Below are 7830 nucleotides of genomic sequence, written 5' to 3'. Positions count from 1 at the left end.
CCCTGCATTGGTAGGGAGCTCTGGTCGTGTGGAGTTCAGAGGCCGTGTGATAGCAACAGCAAAGGAAGAAGTCTAAACCGTGTGAACCTCACATGACCGTGTCGAGTTTTGAAGCAAATCAGAGTTCAATCCTTACAGGGTCGTGTGGATCTACATGGCTGTGTAAGGTTTCCAGAGACTAGGAAGGCCCTGGCCGTGTGCACCACACGGCCGTGCAGGGTTCCCAGAGCTTAAACATGTTTTGGCCGTGTGCACCACACGGCCGTGCTAAGTTTCCAGAAGCTGGGGCAGTCCAGGCCGTGTGGATCTACACGGCCGAGCTTGGAGGTTTTGAAGAGAGTTGTCCACGGCCATGTACCACACACGGCCGTGTATAGATGGCAGAGAGGGGAAAGGCTCTGGCCGTGTGAACCTCACACGGCCATGTCTCGGGGCCGTGTGGCGCCCAAAAGCTTCCCTCTATTTAAGGCCTCCTTTGAGATTTGAAAGGGGATCTTCTCCCCTTTGGGAGAAAGCAAGATTTGGTGGATTCCTCCCATTCTTGAGAGGATTTTTGGGCAATTTAAAGGGAGATCTTGGCGAATTCGACTCCGTAAGCGAGGATTGGATCCGAAGATGGAGCTATATTGTAGATAAGTTTTCTTTCTTTCCTCTTCTTGGATTGGGATTGAAGAATGCTTGTAATTTTCTTATCTTTGGTCTTCTTCCTTCGTTTTATGGAGTAGATCTTGTTGTTCTAGGATGGAGGGAGTATTTGTGAGATAAATTGATGTAAACTCTTGTGGATTTGCCATTTCTTGTTTTCTATGATGTTGCCTAGTTTGTATCGATTGGATCTTAAATGATTAATTGTGATTATGGCTTAATTCTCATTCTTAATTGATCATTTGGATATCTTATAGACTTTACAGGGATAAACCCTCACTCGATTTTCCGAGGGATCCACGTGACAGGTGCAAGCCCGTGTAAGGACGTTTGGGGGATAATCTTGAAGGGGAAATGAGAATATTCAAGAGGGTAGGATAGATTTTATGATTCAATCCTTGTATCTTTATGGGTTAAGAAGCTATGAACTTCTATGTTGACATCCGAGGGAAGCATAGTAATAGGTGCAATCTTGTGTAAGGACAACATAGGTTCATATCTAATTGATTACATTTAGGTACAATTTCAGTTCTAAGCCGGTGATCTATTGCAAGAGAGAACCGGCAACCTTCTACAATTTTTAGACAATTGAGAAACAAGAATTGGTAAACCATATACATTCAAGAGATCGTACAAAGAAACCAAAACTCCTAGAACCACTCTTTATCATAACTCAAACCCCCAAATTCTTGTTTGTTAGTCTTTCATTTTAGATTTGTTTTTTATCCTTAGCATTTGAAACTAATTGATTAGTTGTTTAGCTAATTCACTTTGAGATATTTCTAGTGCTTATTCTAGTCCCTGTAGATACGATAATCTTTTATATTACTTGCGACATTTCCGTACACTTGCGGAACGTAACAGTATGAACGACTATCTAACTATCTTTTAGAAAAAGGATTTCATTAAGGACAAGTAGATCCAACCCTTTTTGTGAAAACCTTAGAAAAAGACATCTTCATAGCCCAAATTTATGTAGATAATATAATATTTGGATCAACAAACTCAATTTTTTTAAAAGAATTTACAAACCTAATGGAAAGCGAGTTTGAAATGAGTTTAGTAGGGGAACTTAACTTTTTCTTAGGTCTACAAATTAAACAGACAAAGGATGGAATTTACATATACCAAACCAAATATGCCAAGGAATTAATTAAAAAATTTATCATGGAAAATTCAAAAGTTTTAAATACACCAATGGCAACTAATATCAACATTGATGCTGACCCAGAAGGAAAACCAGTAGATCCAAAACACTATAGAAGCGTAATAGGCAGCTTACTCTACCTAACTGCAAGTCGACCCAACATACTATTTGCAGTAGGTATGTGCGTAAGATACCAATCCTATGCAAAAGAGTCACATCTAACATGTGCTAAAAGAATACTTAGGTACATTAAGGGCACCCTAAATGTAGGACTCTGGTATCCTAGAACCTGCACCTTTGACCTTTTTGGCTATTCTGATTCAGACTATGCCGGGTGTAAACTAGATAGAAAAAGTACAAGTGGTAGTTGCCAAATTATAGGTCAGTGCCTAGTAAGTTGGTCAAGAAGAAAGCAACACTGCGTTACTCTATCCACTACTGAAGCTGAATACATAGCCCTAGGAGAATGTGCTTCTCAAATTTTGTGGATGATGCATACGCTAAAAGACTATCACCTAGAATATCAAAATAAAAAAATTTTTATTGATAACATAAGTTCGATCAATCTAACCAAAAATCTGATCTACCACTCTAGAACTAAACACATAGAAGTGAAACACCATTTTGTAAGGGATCATGTAGCAAGAGGAGAAATTGGACTTAACTATGTTGAGTCCAAATCAAACCTAGCTGACATCTTCAAAAAACCCTTACCTAAACTCGAGTTCAGTACACTTAGAAGACAAATAGGAATGTGTTGGGTAGAATAGATCTTAACTTTAGAATTCTTGTTGTTCTTATAAAATGGTTCTTCAGAAATTATTTTAAAAAATAGGAAAAATAATGTTTTGAAAATCCTAGTTTTCTTAGTTTTTTTTTTTAAATTTTGGACTTAGCCTAGGACCCTCCTCCTAGAAATCATGTTCCCCTAGTTTCTGCCAGAGCATCTCACAAGCACACTAGGCATAATTTGTTTGTGTTTGCAAAACTTAGAACGGTGTGAGATGCATAGGGTTCTTCCTGGACTCCAGAATGCTTATTTCTGTGCATCATAGTGAGTCTGGACGTTAAAATATTTTATTCATTAATCAATTTAAGTCATCCAGCACTAGTCAAATCTAACTGGATCTATTGACTTAACTTGACTAACCAAGTGAAGGTTGTTGTCCTCTAGGCAATCAGCTAGTAGCTAGATGGTTAGACATGTGACCAAGAAGTTAAGTGCTTGATTTTAAATTATTTTTTTTTGCTTAGACATTAGGGCTCTGATACCTTACTAAAAGAAATTAATTAATTTGCAATCTCTTTAACTCAGCTCAAGCTTAGACATTAGGGTTTTAAACTTACTAATCCTCCTTTTCCTTTAAGTATCTTGGAACTTATTTTCTCTTTTCAAAAAGCTTTTCCAAAATTACGAAAATATTTACCAAACAAAACCCTTCGAATATATTTTGAACATTTAGCTAAGTATTTTTTTCCTCCAATTTATTTTGAAAATTTAGCTAAGTATTTTTTCCTCAAATAGATTTCCAAAATTTAGCTAAGTACTTTTTCCTCAAATAGATTTTCAAAATTTAGCTAAGTATGTTTTTCTAACAGATTTTCAAAATTTAGCTAAGACTTTCAAAGTATTTCCTGAAGTATGTTTCAATATGTTTTTCAAATTTTACAACATATTCTTCAAAGAGTTCAAATAAGTTTCAAAAATTGACTAACATTATCCTTCAAAGTCAACGTATTATTAGCCTCTTAAACTCAGTTGACAAAATATATCTCTTTGGACCCTTATTTCACTTAGCTAAGAATTCTACAATTAATTTCAAAAAGCTAAGTGTTATCAAAGTATCTTTATTTCTCTTTAAAGCCTAATGTTTATTTAATTCTCTATGTTTCAAACTATAAAATCTGTTTAACAAATTAGAATTATTAAAACTTGATTATTTTTGATAAATGGCAAAGGGGGAGAGTAGGGAAATTTAAAGTAGGAAAATTCAACTTTATAAAGAGAGCCTTTATTAAGGGGGAGCCTTACAAAGTTTAAGTTAGTTTTGGCTTAACTATGCTTGCATTCTTTGTAACTTACTTAAACATTGAAAAATATTTATCTATTTTACTTAACTCTGAATTTCAGTTGCCATAATCAAAAAGGGGGAGATTGTTAGTGCGGGAAGCATCCGACGATCGAACCTTGGTTTTGATAATGGCAAAGGAATTCACAGTTAAGGTTATGTTGTTATTAACAAGGTTCATGGAGCTTGCAGGAAAGTCGTAAGTGGTACTTAGGCAAAAGTCCTAGCTGCGGTTAGGCAGGTGGAAAACCCTAGGAGGTGGTAACCCTAGGTCATAGAGGGCGGTGACCCTATGCGGAAAGTCTTGGTGGGTCAAGGGCTTCAGGCAAAAGTCCTAGGGGGTGGTAACCCTAGGTGGAAAGTCCTAGTGTCGTGAACTAGGTGGAAGACTAGACGAGCCGGGAAGTGGGAGTCCAGTAGAAAGTCCGGAAGCATCGAGCGCCGAGCAAAAGTCCAGTCGATCTGGAGGATCATACTAGCAACAGGTAAATCTTCTGAGTGGAGTAGGTGAGGACGCGTTCCACGCAGAGGGAACAGTAGGCGTCGGGTCGACCTAGAACTTCCGATTGAAAATTCGAAGTCAGACCTGGACAGTCCGAAGACTGTCAGAATATTATATTGATTAATAGCTTTGATAACTTGGTTTTGCAGGATGTGTTTGTGGACTAACATGATTTGCAGGGCCAAAAACTAGAGTTTACCCTCGGAGGAATAGTGTCCGAGGTGCCTCCATGGAGCTTGGAGGCGCCTTGGGTGCAAGCCGAAGCCAGCTGTCCAGAGGAGCTAGAGGCGCCTCAGATGAAGCTGGAGGCGCCTCGGACCAAGGCTGGAAGGCGCCTTGAGGAGGCTTGAAGGCGCCTTGAACCAGATAAGATTCGACCTGGTCTATCCTGATCCACCCGTGCGACTCGACGGGCTGGAGGAGCCTTGGACAGGCTTGGAGGCACCTCCAGCATAGTATAAAAGAGGGGTTCAAGGCAGCACTCACAACAACGAATTCCAAGCAAACCTTACGCTGAAAGCTGCCTACGAGACAATCCCGAAGTGCTGCAACAACTTACCGACGACCCGAAGCTTCAATTTCCATTTTGCTGTTGTTGGTATAAAGTTTACTTACAGTTTATTTGTACTTAGCTTATAATAGATTTTATGAAAAATAGTTGTTGCCCACCATAAACGCTCAACTAGCGTGGGCCTTGGAGTAAGAGTCGCTTAAGGCTCCGAACCAAGTAAATCTTGGTGTGTTTCTATGTGTTTGGCTTTCTTTCATTTCCGTTGCTTTAAACTCTCGATTGTTTTATGATTTCGAAATGAGTGAACGCCACGAGCGCTATTCACCCCCCCCCCTCTAGTGCTTTCGACCTAACACTTAGTGCCTTTACGTTCGATCAAACTTAATCGCCCGAGCACACTTGTGCTCTTACAGCCTTCACTCGGTCGGTCATATACTGAAAGCTTTATAAGGCTTAATGCCTTTACGCTCGATCAGACTTAGTCGCTCGAGCACATATGAGCACACTTGTGCTCGTTCGGCCTTTATTCAGAGGATCATATGCTAAAAGCTTTATAAGGCTCAATGCCTCTATGCTTGGTCGACCTTAGCTGCTCGAGCGCCTATGAGCACACTTGTGCTCGTTTGGCTTTCGCTCGGTCGATCATATGCTAAAAGCTTTATAAGGCTAAATGCCATTATGCTCGGTCAGACTTAACCGCCTGAGCACATACGAGCACCCTTGTGCTCGTTTGGCCTTTGCTCAATCGATCATATACTAAAAGCTTTATAACACTCAATGCCTTTATTGTCGGTCGGTCGTAGCCGCCCGAGCACCTACAAGCACACTTGCGCTCATTCGGCTTTCGCTCGGTCGATCATATGCTAAAAGCCTTATAAGGCCAAATGCCTTTATGCTAGGTAGGACTTAACCACCCAAGCGTATACAAGCACCCTTGTGCTCACTCGGCCTTCCCTCAGCTGATCATATACTAAAAGCTTTATAAGTCTTATTGCCTTTATGCTAGGTCGGCCTTAGTCACTCGAGCACCTACGAGCACACTTGTGCTCATTCGACCTTCGCTCACCTGATCATATGCTAAAAGCTTTATAAGGCTAAATGCCTTTATACTCAGTCGGACTTAACTGCCCAAGCACATATGAGCACCCTTGTGCTCATTTGGCCTTTGCTCAACCGATCATATACTAAAAGTTTTATAAGGCAAAATACCTTTATGCTCAGTCAGTCTTGACCATCCGAGCGCAAAGGAGCACCCCTGTGCTCATTTGACCTTTGTTTAATCAATCATATATTAAAGTTTTATAGGGCTAGATTTCCCTGAACCTGGTCGGTTTTTACCGTCCGAGCTTATGTAGAGAACCTTTTATTTGGTCGGCCTTTACCTTACTGGTAATATTGTTAGTATTTGCCCTAGTACCAATTATGAGATGATTGTAAAGGGTACATTATTATATCATATATCATTATTAATAAAAGGCAAAGTTGGTTATTATATTTATTTTAGTTTAGTGCCAATTGAATAAGTATAATAATGCCCTTGGGTAGTAGGTTCTTATCTACAGGATATCAATTGGTTGAATTGATAGTGAGATATTGTAGAGAACACTACTCGTAACTATTCCTAGTCGAGCATTAATATACAAGGATAATATAATGCGTTGATACTAGCATGTAGGTCAACGGATGACTTGATCTCACAAGTCATGGATATGAGATATCAGGTTGACACATGGGTATATATTAGAGAATATTTACTGAATGACTCGCCATGAGAATGTTTCATGGATCGTTATATGAGTGTCATAAATATTTTCTTGTGATTATTAGTATGAATAGTCCTTTGACCTGAAGTCACTACCGTTCCCTACATAAGGAGTTGTGTACTTTGGTATCGACAAACGCCATCTGTAACAAGGTGGACAATAAAGTCGATCACTAGGTATGCAATGAATTATGCCGAGGCATGTGAGTGATGTAGATGGGATCTATCCCTTCCATATGACGGAAGCGATATCTGTGGGCCCCTTGATTAGTAGGACACAAGAAAGCATGGTCATGCGCAAATGAGTCAATATGAGATATTGAGCTTATTTGATTGAGTGTGTCTACTTAGAGATCAAGAAACACAAAGGTTGATAAGAAGATGACACGGTCTATGCCTCATTGATCAACCTAGATATCAAGGATAGAGGGACCAAGTCATACAAGATAATAGCCACGGACAGGTTAGGTCGGATCTCGACTTTCTCGTCACTTGGGTAGTAATGATGCCTTGCTAGATGCCACTTATTGCTTATGTATCTAAATGTTTGATTTAGATACATTGCCAACGTTACGAGAACCTATTGGGTCACACACAAAGAACAAGTAGATTTGTAGATGGGTTCATATGATGAATCATTGGAATTGGACTTATTGAGTTAGACTCACTTGGATCTAATTGTTGGATTAAGTCCAATTCAAACTGGACTCAAGTAGTCAATTCAAATTAATGAAATGTGATTCATTGAATTTGAATTGTATGAGATTAAATGAGTAAGACTTGATTGAATTAGACTTGAGTTAGACTCAAGTGAATTGGACTTGAGTTAAACTCAAGTGAGGAGACTTGAGTTAGACTCAAGTGAGGCTTAATGAAGAAATTCATTGAATTTTGAATTCAATGAATCATGTCATTTAATTTTTGAAATTTAAATTTAAAATGAGAGGTTTTCAAATGTGTCCTTAATGGAGTGTGAATGATTATTAAGGCTCATTAATGGAATTAATGCACATTAAATGTTTTTATTGGATGAAAATACTTAAGTCATTTTTCCTCTCATTTTTTGTAACTTCTTCATTTTTGGCTTCTTCCTCTTCCTCTCCTCTCCTCTTGGCCAAAACCTTCTCAAGGTTGCTAGCACAACCTTAGGTGGTTTCATCTCCATCTTGTGAGTTTGTGAGACAAACGAATGTT

Source organism: Zingiber officinale, chromosome 9B (assembly GCF_018446385.1).
Source record: "Zingiber officinale cultivar Zhangliang chromosome 9B, Zo_v1.1, whole genome shotgun sequence".
Classification (NCBI taxonomy): Eukaryota; Viridiplantae; Streptophyta; class Magnoliopsida; order Zingiberales; family Zingiberaceae; genus Zingiber; species Zingiber officinale.
The sequence above is the reverse complement of the archived record's forward strand: the minus strand, read 5'-3'. Positions refer to the sequence as shown.